The sequence below is a fragment of the Ambystoma mexicanum genome, chromosome 8, assembly GCF_040938575.1.
Source record: "Ambystoma mexicanum isolate Mex_15411 chromosome 8, UKY_AmexF1_1, whole genome shotgun sequence".
In the NCBI taxonomy this organism is placed as follows: Eukaryota; Metazoa; Chordata; class Amphibia; order Caudata; family Ambystomatidae; genus Ambystoma; species Ambystoma mexicanum.
In genome coordinates this window covers 345,327,993-345,342,805 of record NC_090929.1, presented here as the reverse complement: position 1 = coordinate 345,342,805, position 14,813 = coordinate 345,327,993, and the positions used below count along the sequence as shown (strand labels likewise).

At 47.4% G+C, this 14,813-nt stretch overlaps 1 long non-coding RNA gene across 1 annotated transcript in view; it reads right to left on the bottom strand.

Moving 5' to 3' along the window:
* LOC138471924 (uncharacterized) overlaps window positions 1-14,813 on the bottom strand; it is a 743,124-nt gene that overhangs the window by 208,186 nt on the left and 520,125 nt on the right. The gene's annotated exons all lie outside the window — the stretch shown is intronic.

Genomic DNA, 14,813 nt, shown 5'->3' with positions numbered 1-14,813 from the left:
GAACCCTGACCGCCTTGTACAGCAGCATGTATGGTGAGAGATAGCCTGTGTCTGGCGGGTCCCCAGAGTAGTTCCTTCAGTAACTTTTCCAAAAGATGAAAGAAAGAAGCCGGGATGTAGCAGTGAACATTATGGAAGAAGTATAGGAACCTTGGTAAAACTATCATTTTAATAATGGCGACCCTGCCCATCACTGATAACGGGAGTTTGGACCAGAATTTCATGAAATTTCGGAGTCCTTGTACTGCCAGTACAGTGTTGCCCCCATGCGTGAGTTCAGGTGTGTACCAGACAGTCACCCCCAGGTACCTAAACATGTGCTGCTGCCACCGGAGCCCAACCTTCAGAAGATCCTTCTCCAATTTCTTCACCAGCCCCGCCAGTGGGAATATGAAAGACTTCTCCCTGCTAAAGGAGATTCCAGACACTAATGCAAAGTTCCCAAGCACATCAAGGATCACTGGTACATATCTATGTCCCATATATACCTCTATCCATCCTGTCGCTATGTATATGTATGTCACTATGTACGTCCCCACTGTCCCGCTTACATGCCTGTTCTCAGGCGCTTATACTGATAGTATATATAGCTGATAGCCACCATATCACACCACTACGCATGCTCTCTACTATACACTATCATTCAACCAGAACCCAGCTATACCTCTGACAATTCGGCCTTGCTGTTCACATACGAACACGACTCTATGATCACCTCATCACTCTAATAAAAACACAGGTAGCTGAAGCACATTCCGGCTAGTTTAGGCGTTCCTCAGGCCTAACGCAGCCAGAACTCAGTCTGGGTGTCCACCCACCAGACTGAACACATTCAACTGATTTCCTCAGCACCACACCTATCGCTAAGAAGCAGCTACCATCCAACAACTACACCAGCTGCACACATATCCGGTGCTCGAACACACCATAAGACTCTCTCTCTCTCTACTGACTAGAACTACGGTTCCTGAGGGCGTTCAACCTACCAGCGCTTTGAGATCATGCCAATGATACATAAGGCGCTATATAAATGGCAAGTACCATAACATAACATAACATTGAGGTGCTGGTCCCTCAAGTACAGCAGCACATCGTCTGCGTATAAGGACACAGTATGGTACACTCCCACTCTGATACCTGCGTCAAAGAATTGTTTCCTGAGGTATATTGCTATAGGCTCTAGTCCCAGAATGTATAGCATTGGCGATAGCGGGCAGCCCTGTATGGTGCCACTTCGAATGGCCCATGGTGCCGAAACTATTCTACCAGTCTTCACCCTAGCCACCGGTGCTTCATAGAGTATTTTAATCCACGTAATGAAATTCTCACCCAACCCGAACTCCTTCAAAACGGCAATCAGCCATTCCCAATATATGGAGTCGAACGCTGTTATAGCGTCTAAGGAGACTACTGCATGCTGTTCCTGTGAGTCTGCTGTTTACGCAATAATATGTTGTAGCCTTCGTAGATTTATTGCCGTGTTCCAGCCTGGTATGATCCCGGTCTGGTCCCCATGCACTGTGGTCTCTACGACCTTAGACAATCTTTTGGCCAGTATGGTCGTCAGTATTTTGACGTCATAATTCAGCATTGCTAGTGGCCTATATGAGCCACACTCATCTGTGGGTTTCCCAGGTTTAGGTATCGGGACCACTAATGTCTCCCTCATGCTTCTCAGCAACATTCTAGTTTTGTATGACTCCATAAATACCTCGTGTAGGACCGAGGCTAATTCTGAATTGTAAGCCTTTTAAAACTCAGGGGGTAACCCATCGCTCCCAGGGGTTTTACTAGTGGTTAATGATTTGATTGCTTCACTTATGTCCTCGGCCGTTAATTCTGCATCCAGTATTTCCAGTTGGGCACTATTAAGGGAGGGCAGACCTATTTCTTCTAGCGTGTCCAGTATCTCGTCCTGGGGTATTAACGTGTCGTGGCGGTACAATTGGGAGTAGAATTCACTGAAGGCATTGTTAATTGACGATTGCAATGTGTGCACCGAGCCTGAGTCATCTTTAATTTCAGTGGTCAGATGTCTCTGGTTTTCCCTCTTGCACAGCCACGACAGCAACCTGCTTGGTTTATCACCTTCCGAGTGTGCCCTAGTGGTTTTTGCAATATAGTCAAACTTTACTAGTCTAGCCCAGGCGCTTTGGCAGCTGTGCCTGACTGCTGATACTTCCAATTCAGCCTCCCTGTTTTTTTGGGCGCAAGACTCCATCTGTCTAATCCTCTCCTCGCTTGCCTCCAGTTCACTTCTCAGTGATTTTCTAATGCCCCCAGAGCTGGCAATGACTTCCCCTCTAACCACGACTTTCAGTGTCTCCCAAACTGTGTCCCAACCCTTTACGCTCCCCACGTTGTTTTCCTTATACTCCACTATTCTGCTCCGGAGGCCCTCCCTAACGGCGCCATCCGTCAAGGCATCCGCTGGCATGCGCCACAGTGGTATGGGCGGCCTAGAGCCCTGCATCTTCCATTCCATGAGGAGTGGTGAGTGATCTGATATTGATCTGCCCAGGTATAACGCTGACTCTACTTGGGGTAAATGTGTTCTGTTTATTAATAAATAATCTATTCTGGTATATAGCCCATAGTTCCCTCCACACCTCGGCCAGGTCTAGGTTTCCTAGTACTTCATTGAGCGACGACGAAGCCATCCTCGCCCCCTGTATCGGCAGACTGGACCTGTCGCGGCTAAGGTTGCAAACACAATTGAAACCACCCCCCCCCCCCCAAATAAAAAAAAGCAATCGCTGTAAGGAGCTAATTTCGCACTTAACTTGGTCAGGTATGCTGAGGTCCCGCAGTTAGGAAGGTAGGTGTTAACTATGCAGATCTCTAGCTGCTCAATGCTTCCCCTAAGTATCAGGAATCTTCCCTCCATGTACAACTCCTTAGTTGATCACCTGAAAGGCACTGTGTCGTTAAACCATGTGTATACACCTCGTACATATTTAGAATATGTCGCTCCAAAACCTTCACCTGCCACCTTGCCATTGCTATCGGCTGTAAGGTGGGTCTCCTGCAGAAGAGCAATGGAAACTCGCTTCCTCTTTAGGAAGGATTTAATCCTGTTCCTATGCATATAGGTACCCATCCCTCTGAGATTCCATGTCAGCACTTTTATATCAGCCGCCATTGCTACATTGCACAACCCAGTTCTACTCCCCACCCTTTCTTTTTTTACACCAGCACAACTTCCCCCTGCCGCTCCCTTCTCCGTCCCCTATGTTTCCCCATGGAGTGTCCTTTTCCCCATCGTACCAATTGTTGTGAAGACCTTATAAGAGTTCAAACCATAAAAAACCAAAATTAACCAACTTCACCCAGCAGTTGCACTGGACAGGCAACGCTCAGGTGCCCCCGCTCCGTCTTGGCCCATCTGGGTCTTCGTGTGCGGGTCGTATCAAGTCAGAAACTGGCCGACACTAGTCCTTTTGTGGGGATTGTCTTGTTGGCTCAGGCCGAGTATCCCAGCATTCCCCACGTCCCTCATAAGATCTGTGTACCTGCTGCAGTAGATATATGTGTCCGTAGTAGTGTGCTGCCTCGAGCAGTCCGCCAAGGTGCCGTCGTTGTCAGGCAATCCACTTCTTGTCTCTGTAGCTTGAACTATATCACAGTTTCTTCTCCTTCCACCATATTGTTATGCTCCAGCCACATGGTGGCTGCCGCCGGGCTCTCTAAGAAGATAGCTCTCCCTTTGTACAGCACTTTGAGTCTCGATGGGTACATTAGCATGTATTTGAGGTTTAGCTGTCGAAGCCTGGCCTTGATAGTGACAAAGGAGTTCCATGCCCTCTGTGCCGCTGGAGTGTAGTCCGGGTAGATAGCAATTCTGGCATTCGCTCTTCTTAATTCCCCTCCTTCTCGCGAGTAACGCAGTATAATTTCTCTGTCCAAGAAGTTTAAGATCCTTGCTATCATCGGTCGAGGGTGTGATCCGGGTCGTGGCCTTTTTTGTAAGGTCCTGCGGGCATGCTCTACCACAAAGCCCTGTGAAAGTTGACCGACGCTGATCTCCTGCTGTAGTAGGGTTTCCACAAAGTTCATGGGTTTGGGGCCTTCCATCTCTTTCGGGATGCCTAGGAGGTGCACGTTGTTACGTCTAGACTGCCCCTCTGCATCCTCCACCCTCCAATGGTGAATTAAGGTGGTGCTGGCCATTGGGGGTATTAGGTAATAAAATTGCAGCAAAAATGTCGCTGGTAAAAGAAATTGCGGCACAAATGCTGTGGTTTGACCCGGCAAAGGTGTACCCCATTATACCATTTAAGGGGAGCAGGGCTTGTGGGGGTGTCCCCCGCTCCTCTTAAATGGTATAATGGGTCCCGGGGTTGCTGGGGTGTCCCCCGCATCCTTTACATGATTGTGGCGCAAAAAACCACATGATTGCCACGTTATTTTGTATTCACTGCCATTTTTGCCGCGATTTTAAGACATGGAACCCCCGTGGGCTGGTATTGCGACTTCTAGGGCCCTGTTGTGGAGTAAGGCGACCAGACGGGTCTACGGCCAAGCCCATGCCACAGTCCGTGATGTCCCCATGTGTTGCAGCTATTGCGTGTTTGTCTTGATGGACAGATGGAATTGTGCGCCCAGTGGTTGCCCCTTGTTCTTCTGCCCCAAGAGTCACTATGTGCCACTGAGTGTCACTGTGCAGGGCAGTGCACTCTGAAGTCTGCGGGTACCTCAGTGTTACTAGGGTCTACCGGTGTTGGTGATGCCCTTCACTGCCTTCGATCTCTTAGGATCAGCGTAGCATGTAGCGTGGTCAAGGGCAGTATCCTTCAGTGGGGTTCTCAGTTGTACGTGTGAGTCGGCTTCCACTGGGCCCTCAGTTCGTCGAGGGAGAATTAGCAGACAGATTTCCAGGTCCCAGCTCCCTTCATCCCCCTCATTTGTGGCCCAGTGACCCAGATCGATCCATATCGACTGAGGGTACAGCATGCAGTGTGCGCTGGGGCAGCTTCCTCCTGTGGGGTTCTCCACTGGTTGTTTGGGACAGCTCCCAGTAGTTGGTACGCTAGAGGGGCGTTAATTACCCGCCCAGCCCTAGTTCCAGGCTTCACTTGCCCTCTTTGGCGGCCCAGTTCCTCTGGACCCACCTTATTGAGTGGGGGGAGCAGAAGCGCCTGCTGTAACTAACCCTCCAGCAAGTGCTTAATGGTATTAACAAGATCCCACTCCCCAGGCGTCAATGCCACGTGCCCCAAGCCTCTTATGCTGCGCTTAGTCTTGCCCCGTAGTTGCTGGTAGCGTGTGGGGTACTTAAAGTTCGTTTCTGCTACAGCGGGCTGCATCGGGGTGTGCACTGTAGGTGCCACCATGCAGTGCTGTCACAGAGCGGCTTGGGCTTATTTTGTTTGTAGCTATTTCTCACAGCGGTCTGGGTCCGCCGCAGAGCTTCAGGTTCTGCCGTGCCCGCATGTTCGGCGGGTAGTTCTTGGCTCCCGGTGGGGGCCACACTCTGCCCAGAGCGCCCAGCCCTTGGGCGCCTCCAAGCACCACAACTGCTCTGACACCCCCTCAGACTGGTTTTGTATTGTTTCTTGTTGCTGCTGGCTTAATGTCCTTTGTTAGCCAGATATGGCGTGTCTCCGATGTCTCCACGATTCTCACAACTTTGCCCCTTTGGTGCCCCAAAGGCTGCACCTCATTCCTTGGTGTACGCAGCGATGCTCCCCGCAGGCTCCCTGCAGCAGTCCGCCGCATGCACCAGACCCAGGTACTTCTTTGCGTGTACCGTCAGAGTGTGTCCTCTGTTCGTATATGTCAGGCTGCTTCGATCACCACCAGCCTCTACGCCGGGCCGCCATTAGATGTGACGCAGCTGAGTGGGGGCTCCACAGGTCAGGAATTCCCGGCGGTCGTCCGATCCGTCCCACTTCTGTAGACTTGTTCGGAGCGCACTTATATGGCCGCTCTATTTGACGTCCCAAGTCCGTTTTTGTATGTGGTTTGTTGGTGCAGAGTGCAGGACCAGGAGGGTGTATGATCTCCTTCACGTGGATTCTGTAGTGTGGCACAGCGGGGTTGAAGGAGTACCAACTGTGGCTGGGTGATAATTGTATGCAGATATGTTCTATGTACAGCACTATGGCGAACATGCTAGATAAATAACAAATCACTATCATTGAGAGGCCATTTCAAATGCTCCTGCAGAAGAATGGAAGATGGTTGTTTAATAAAAGGATAGTGTTAGGCGGTGTTCCCAGCTATATTAAGTAAGGGTAGGTCATAAGAATGCCTACTTTAAAGCACTTTAGGGTAGGACCATAGAAGTGGGCTATGAGGTGAAGCAGTCATTTTGCCAAATAATCAGCTTATTTATTTCTTTATTGTGCATTTGTTAGGCGCTGATACAGGAAGTCAATTCTGTTTCGAAGCACCTACAGGGCAACAGGGAGGGAACATGGCATTGAAAAACAATGAATGAAGTGGAAGATAAAGCCGAACCTACTATGCCTTGTGAGTATTCAGAATGTGCAAGTGCAGCGAGAAGAGGGGAAGGGGGAGTGGTGGGAGGTGCTGGAATGTCCGTGCTCGTGAGTGAGCAGCAGATGAAGTGCATAGTATGGTAAGTGCTATGAGGTCTGGAGCCGCATTGGGAAGAAAGTGCGAGCCGACAGGGTGAGGCCAGTGGGTGCCGAGGCAAGTGCTGCGAGGTAGGCAGAAGCTGGGGTGATTGGGGCTTATTGGGACTAAGTATAATAAATGCTTGCCAGATGGTGTGAGTGCATGATTATTTGGCAAAACCTGGAGTATGGTGAGAGTATCTGAGTATAGGAGGGCAATATCTAAAAAATGGCATGAGTACTTATACATGTGATGAGAAACAGCTACCCAATGGGGTGAGTTCCTGGGCATATAATGTTAACTTCTGGCACGTAGTTGCACGCCGGATGGATGGCGCAACGTGCTGGTTTTGGAAATGGGACAATGCTATGAGACAAGTATGAAACCCTGGAGGTATGGACTGGGCCCTTCTTCATTCTGATGGTGATAAATCGAGTACCATCAGTGGGACATAATAAAACACATTAAGATTAGCAGTGGTCCATCTACAAGAAGCTCTATAAAAATCATCAAATGTTAATATACAATGGAAGTACAATGCCAATAGTTGCTGTGGATCATTGGCAACAGCTGGCCATGTGTGTGACTACCTATCAATTAGGCGTGATGACTATACCCGTAATAGGTTTCATATTAACATTTCCTGGCTAAACGTATGAAATGATAGTAGCTTGAACATGCAATTGTAACGCTAGGCACATCGTGAATTTACATGGGCATGCAATACCTACACTAGCAAGAAAGAACACCTGTTTACTAAACACATATCAAAACTGTTCACTTTGTCGCAATAATCATTTTTTTCTACATTTGCACATATATTTTCTTCACATTAAATAAACCCCTCACACACACACTCACACACCACCAAAGTGCAAGCCCCTAGACTTCACCCTTGCACTTGCGCGTTCTTAATGTCACTGGGCCTAGTAAGATCGTTGTTTTTCGCTCTCCCTTGTTCCCCCCCCTTGCCTTGTCGCGCTCTGAAACACTTGTGTATGAGGGCGATATAAATAAAATATCATATCATATCATTTGGAAAAACTGAAAAGGACAGCAACCAACATAATGTGTAGAAATATTGTTTTTTTCCCCATACCTAAACTGTTTTTGCCCCAGTAAAGAGAATAGTTTGGTAAGGTGATACCATGTCACCTGAATACGTGTTTCCAGTCCTAGGTTTTTTTGTGCCACAGAGGAATGCAACCTGGGGACTGTAGTCCATTGCTCCAACTAGTTTAACTTTCAATAATGCAACGATTTTCAAAGGAAGCCTGTTCAGATCTCCTAAAACATCCCACACACAAGAAAACGAGCCGAGTCATCTGTTAAAATATCAAAAACGAATTCCAAGTTCTGGCCTCCTCCTATTATAGCTCCCTTTAGCTATTTACTTGGTGTCCCACTCTTGCCCCACAACAATCTACTCCTCCAGGCTATCTCCGGCCCTTTTGATTAAGCCAGCCAAATAAAATTAAGAAAAAGGCAACCCTTTCAGTCCATCCTATCACGTCAGTCCTTTGCAGAAAATATCACACTGTTTAAGCGTGATTTGTTTCCCAATGCGATGCTAATTTGGGTAGGTGCCTTCTTAAAAAGCCTCTCAACAGAGTGCTAAGTGATTGGCTACATCACAGGAGGTAGAACGGTTTGGGGAGGGCAAGCTTTTGTCCCTCCCTGTGTGTGTGTGTAGTGCTGAATGATGTTAAATTTGATGGCTCCCGCCTCTCCCAGGAGGGAGATTAAAAGGCTGCCTGCTGCGCCCCTTCACCCCAACTTTGCCCGGGCCCGCGGCCCAGTTTGCGCACCCCAAGTACTGGGGCTGCTTGAGTTGATAGTTAGACATCTTTAATTTTATGTTTTGGATGCCGCCCTCCCCTGCACACCTTTTCTACCCCTGCACTGTTTCCCGGATCAGCATTGCAAGAAGTAGAGAGAGGAGACAGGACTGGGCAATCTACATCATGAGAAGCCCCTAGACTCACCTACATCTATCTACCTTCAATACACCCCAGCTGTTCCCCGGCACCTCCTGCCACCCTCTTACACATCCCTCATTGTGTAGCGTGCCCGCTAACCTCTTCTAGAAACAAACAGCCTCATTACGAGTTTGGTGGTATCTCAGCAGTAATACCACCAAGATACCACCAAATAGTATTACCGTCACCACCACTTGGTCCACTTGTATTACCACTGATGTTATTACTACTGGATCATAAGTGGTGGTGGGCAGTGCTAGTCCCCATTAATTGGAGTCCATAGGACTCCATGTGGATTTTGGTTGTATTACCACCAGCGTTATTATTATTGGGTGGTTTTGGGTGATAAGGCAGAGGAATTACCAGCAGCATTCTGCTGTTTCCTGTGCCTTAACGCCAAACCTGTAATTCGGCAGTGTGGTAATGCGCTACCACTGTTTTTTTAACACACCGCTAAACTTGAAATGAAGCCCAAAGCATGTTACCTGCCCTTCTGTCATCACCTTCCAGCGCATCACCCTCACTTGTGTAAAAAAGGTTTTGCCCAATTCACAAAAAACATCTGAATGTACACACCGTAGATACACCTAGTTCCCCTTTCTCTCTTACAAGTGCAATTTCTAAAAGCAGTGGATGAAAGGGCCATCTCAAAGAGTATCCCAAATTCTAAAAGGGTATGTACTTTAAAATGCATGGAAAACAAAAGGGAAATGTGCCGGTTTGTTGCAGGCGTATAAGCTGCGCAAAGCACGAGGAGTTCATGCCTGGCCTATGCAAGCCTTTCTATGCCGCAGAACAGCAGCTGCATGAATCACTGCTGCCCTGTTAGCATTTTGATGCCTTAAACAGGGATGAAACTGTTTTATTTTTCCTTTTATTGAACTCTCCAAATGACTGGCTGCTTATTTATTTATTTATTTATTTATTTATTTATTTATTTATTTATTGCATTAGTTACACGCCCAAACCTTCAGGTACCACGGTGTAGGTTACATACATCTTGGTTATCGTAGGCAGTTACAGATATTGGCCCTCATTACAACACCGGCGCTAAACCATGGAGCTATTAGCACCATGGTTGGTGCCGGTGTTGTAACGGGTCCGCCATGGTTCAATGGGGAATTACCACCCCATTCCAAGGTTGGCGGGCGGTAATTCCCCATTGAACCATGGCCCTTCCCCATTCTCATTTTCGCCTCATAGGGCTCAATGGGACTGGGGAAGGCGCTAAGTACGGTACCGCAAATTGCGGTACCGTACTTAGCACCAAGGTCCCTTTGCGGGTCCCTACTTTAACGGCTGGTCTAGAGCAGCCGTTAAGGTCGGGTCCCGCAAAGGGACCTCGTAATCAGGCGTTAAGGGTTTAACGGTGCCAACACCTTTTACGGCGCCGTTAAACCCTTAACGCCAGGGTCGTAATGACCCCCATTGTGTGTGTCTTAGGTACTTACATGCTTATAGACATCTTAAAAACAGTAAGGAGCTAGGAGAAACATAGTTGTGCAGAATCAGAGGCGAAGTACATGTGTGATTAGCTGAAGATGACAAGGGGCCAGACTAAGTGGCACTTACGCTATTAGTACTTGTTAAACAGCCAAGTTTTAAGTTGTTTCTTAAACCTGGGGAAGTAGGTTTCCTTGCTGAGGTGGGGGGGGGGAGTTCCAGATGCGTGGGGCTGCTATGGGGAAGCTGGCGGTACCTGCTCTAGTAGTCGTAAAGCGTGGGATATGAAGATGAGTGTTGCCGGTGGATCTGAGTGTTCTGAGTTTGTTTTTGTGAGAAATACTTCGACTGAGATGTATGGGGCAGTGTTAGGTATGCATTTATAGGTGATGCTGTGCGTTTTGTGCAGGATTCTCGCTTGTACAGGGAGCCACTGAGCATCTCTTCTATGTTGCGAAATATGCTCTTCTATTGATCCCCAGCGCTGCCGTAAGGGCTTTGTTTTGGAGGAGTTGGAGTTTATATACGTTTTCTTCGAGGTGTCTAGCAGTAAAATGTTGCAGTAGTCTATTTTGGTTAGGATAAGGGCTCTGGCAAGTGTCAAACAATTTTCAGTGGTGAGGAGAGGCCTGCTTAGTGTGATAAGTTTGGCAGTATAGGCCGTTGATGAGGCGAGGGCGCTGATGTTGTTATTCATGTTGAGTTTAGAGTCAAGGTGTACTCCTAAAGTTTTGACTTTGTGTGAGATGGTGATGGGGGTGCCGTCTATCACTATGGAGGTGTAGTCAGGGTGGAGTTTGCTGAGTCTGGCTGGGGAGTCGACTATAAGTCTCTCGGTTTTTTCTCAGTTTAGGCATAAACTATTGTTAGCCATCCAGTTTTGAATGAGGGAGTAGATTTTGTTGATACAGACGGTATCCTGTTTGAGGTTACTAGTGGGAATAAGTATTTGAGTATCATCAGCAAAATTTGTATAGATTACTCCTATAGCATCTAATGCTTTGAATAGTAATTTCGTGTAGGCGTTGTAATGCGTAGGGGAGAGACAGGATCCTTGCGGTACTCCCAGTGGCACGGAGATAGGATCAGCTGCTTCTTCCCCTAGGGTGACTCATGAGGTGCGGTCTGAGAGGAAGGGTTTTATCCAGGTGGTGGCCTTTTTAGAGAAGTGGAAATTGGAGGATAGAGTTTGGCATAATTTGTCTTTGTCAACTAAATCAAAAGCCGCAGAGAGGTCAAGGAGGTGTAGGATACACAGTTTACAGGAATCTCCAATAGCGTCCATCTGTTTTTTTTAATCTAGGAGGGCAGTCTCAGTACTGTGATTTGGGCGGAATCCTGATTGTCTATCTCCTAGTAAGTGATTCTGTTCTAGGTGGGATTGTACTTGGGTGTATGCTATTTTGTTGATGATTTTGAGGAGGAATGGCACCGTTGTGATCGGCCTGTAGATCGTGGTTATTGTTGGGTCAAGTGGTGGTTTTTTGAGAAGTGGTGTAACCCATGCTACTTTAATGGATGCTGGAATTTCACTAGATTTGAAGGACTCAGTCACAAATTCGGAGATGGTGGGTGCTAATGGGGTGGCGCAGTCTTTAACTACTTTAGCTGGAAAACTATCTCCTTTGCAGTTGGAGGGCTTAAGAGATGCTATTGTTCTAAGGACCTGTTCATTAGTGACTTGAACAAAGTGGAATTCGGGTACATCTGGCCTTATGGTAGTGGCTGAGGGGTGGGAAAGATTAGTTGTGGGCTCTAGAAGCTTTTTTTGCAAGGCTATTTTGTTTTGGAGAGTGCTCACTTTGGAGGATAGAGCATCCTGATGGGGGATTCTAGTTCTCTAATGATTGTAAATAATTCTTTAGTATTGGAAGCCGCATTGGAGATGCGGTTGTTGAGCGATTCCGCTTTGTGGGAGCGTATCTTGAGTTTGTAAATGTTGGGTAGTTGTTGCAGTTTAGCTTGGAGTTCTGGGGAGTGTTTTTTTTCTGGCTAACTGTTCTAGAGATCTTTTTTCTCTTCTGAGTTCTATGAGTTTGTTGTTGAACCAGGGGGCACCGCGTTTGGGTTTGGGGACTTTGATTTTGAAGGGGGCTGCTTTATCTATCGCGGTTTTTAAGCATTGGTGATAGTGATTTGAGATACTCTCTGTACTAATACAGTCCAGTGGTTTAGCATTGAGCAGGTCATTAAGAACTGGATTTAAGGTCTCCGGGGTGAGCTTGCGCGCATTTCTGACTTGCACGGGTGCTGGACTACCAGTTTTATCTTTGGGGTCAGTGTCTAAGTTTATGTTGAATTTGATTAGACAGTGGTCCGACCATTGCATCTTGAGGATGTCTACTATGATTACTGCGGTATTCAGGGTAAGTATCCAATCGAGGATTCTACCTTTGGAATGGGTAGGGCTATTCACTATTTGGGAAAATTGCATTTCCTGGAATGCCTTGTAACAGGCTGTCGCTTTGCTGTCCGTGGGATCATCATGGCCTAGGTTGAGGTCGGTTAATAGTTATCTGAGGGCTGACGGCTAGCTTAAGAGAGAGAGTTTCATATCCTAAGAGTGCTTCCATTTTACATTCCCTGAATTGTAGTGAGGTTTTATGGATGATGGCCACTCCTCCACCTATGGCATCTAGGCGGTCTGCTCTGAGGAGGGTATACTCCGAAGGGATAGCTAGTGAGATCTGAGTGCCTGAGGCAGTGTTTCGGTGAGCACTAAGAAATCAAGTTTGAATTCTAATATGCAATAATGAAGGTCAATTGTGTGGGCCCCAAGAGAACTAGCGTTTATTAGGGTTCCTAGAAGGGGCTGACTGGAGTTGGGTGAGTTCAATGGTGGGGTCAGATGAGTCCGAGGGAGGGATGTTGTGGAATTGAGAGGAGTTAGCAGAGTCTCTTTGCAGGTGCTTCTCTGCTGAGAGCTGATATCTGGGTTCTCCTGAGACTCGTGAGGTTTAAACATGGTATCATTAAGACAAGGGAGCGGAGTGCTGGTTTTTGATGGGGGATGTTGGAGATGGATGTGTCCTGAGAGTCTAATGTTACTTTTAGAGGCGCTGGTAGGTCTGGATTGGGCTGTGGTGCATGTCGTTCTGGTGGAAAGGTGAGTGCGGCGTGTACCACCTATGGATGTCACGGTTTTGAAGTGGGGTTGAGGTAAGGTCGGGAAGGCTGGTGTCCTGGGAAGGAATGGCGTGGGGCAGGGCAAGGGGTGGTGTCTGGGGAAGTAAAGCCGTGATAAACCTGTCTTGTGGAAGAGAAATGTACCGTTGGAACACACTGGGTTATCCGTGGGCGTAACTGTTGGGTTGGCGGGATTGGTATTAATGGCGCGGGTGGGCATGGTTTGGGAGAGAGAGGCACAATGTAAGAAGAGGATGAGTACACTGAGGATAGTGAGGATTGTGTTGCTAAAAGAAGGGGCCCTAGGGAGAGGGCGTCCTAACCTCTTGTTAGGCGGCTTATTAGTCTGGGGGCGGTGTGTGTCAGCGCGAGGCAAGGCGTGTGTTTGTATTGGGGTGGGTGCTCTGGGGGAATGCTTAGTATGCTCAGTGGACGCACTCAAAGCGCCATTTGCGTAGCAGGAGGCGGCTGTGACGTATTAGTGGAAAAGTTAATAAAAAGATGTGAATAGTGTAGGGGCAGGGGGCAATGTCTGAATCTAGTGAATCTAGTGATGCTGTGTGGTAGGCGGCGTGGCAGCGGCAGAGCGCTAATAGTACTGATGTTGGGCCAACTGGTATTTGTGAGGACAAGTACCCTGATTTGGAGTTAGAGAGAGGGCCATGAGAAGACAGGCTAGCTCAAGCACTCGGTAGGTGGCTAATGAATGCATAAAGTTAGGCTAATTTAGAATAATGGCATTGGGTTGGTGAACAACAAAGAAAGAAGAAAAGTAGTCTGTTTCAAAAGTAGGCTAGTTCCACAATTAGGCAGAGGGCTAATGAATATCTGTTGTTAAGCTGATTCAGAGTAGAAACATTAGGTTGATGAACAACGGAAAAGAAGAAGTGGTGGTCTATTTAAGAAAGTAGGCTAGTTCGACAGTTAGGCAGAGAGCTAATGAGTACATGTAGCTAGACTGAGTTAAAAGCAACAAACAGGCTATCACAGTACATGGTAGCAGCAGCGCCTTACAGTTGGGGTAGGTTGGCTGAGACACATTGATACGGATGACGTGCTGCGTGCAGAAGACCAACTAACATGCAGTATAAGGGTATATTTGAACCAGATAAAATACAGTGCAGGATACAGGTGTATTTTAACAAAATGCGCATGAGGGCAGGTATTGCATGAAGATGGGCTGTGATCCGATCCGTGCTACTTTACAGGAACGCATGCGCTAATGCTAGAGTGGATGGCACAGTGCAGAAGCGGGAAAGACAGATGAGAGTATTATCGTCATGTAGCAGGGGACAAACAACTATGCACCAGGTCAGCTGGGAGGACAATTATTCCAATGATACGCTACTACGGATTGAAGGTAGGGTAAAGCTGTATCTCAATGTATTGGCGTGGTTCGTTGCTTCGGAGCGCCGAAGTGGAGGATGGACAAGGGTTGGCAAATGGCAATCTGTAACTGCCTACGAAAACCAATATGTTTGTAACCTACGCCGTGATACCTGAAGGTTTTGGCGTGTAACTAAATGTAATAAATAAATAAAATAAATAAACCTTTTTTTAATAACACTCTGGGCTAAATCTTCAAAGATTGGAGCCATATGGCAATTTTCTATAGCCATCTTTTAATCCAGGCTGACATGGACTGGCTGAAAGAAGTGCTCAAACTAAAGGCGTAGACATTGC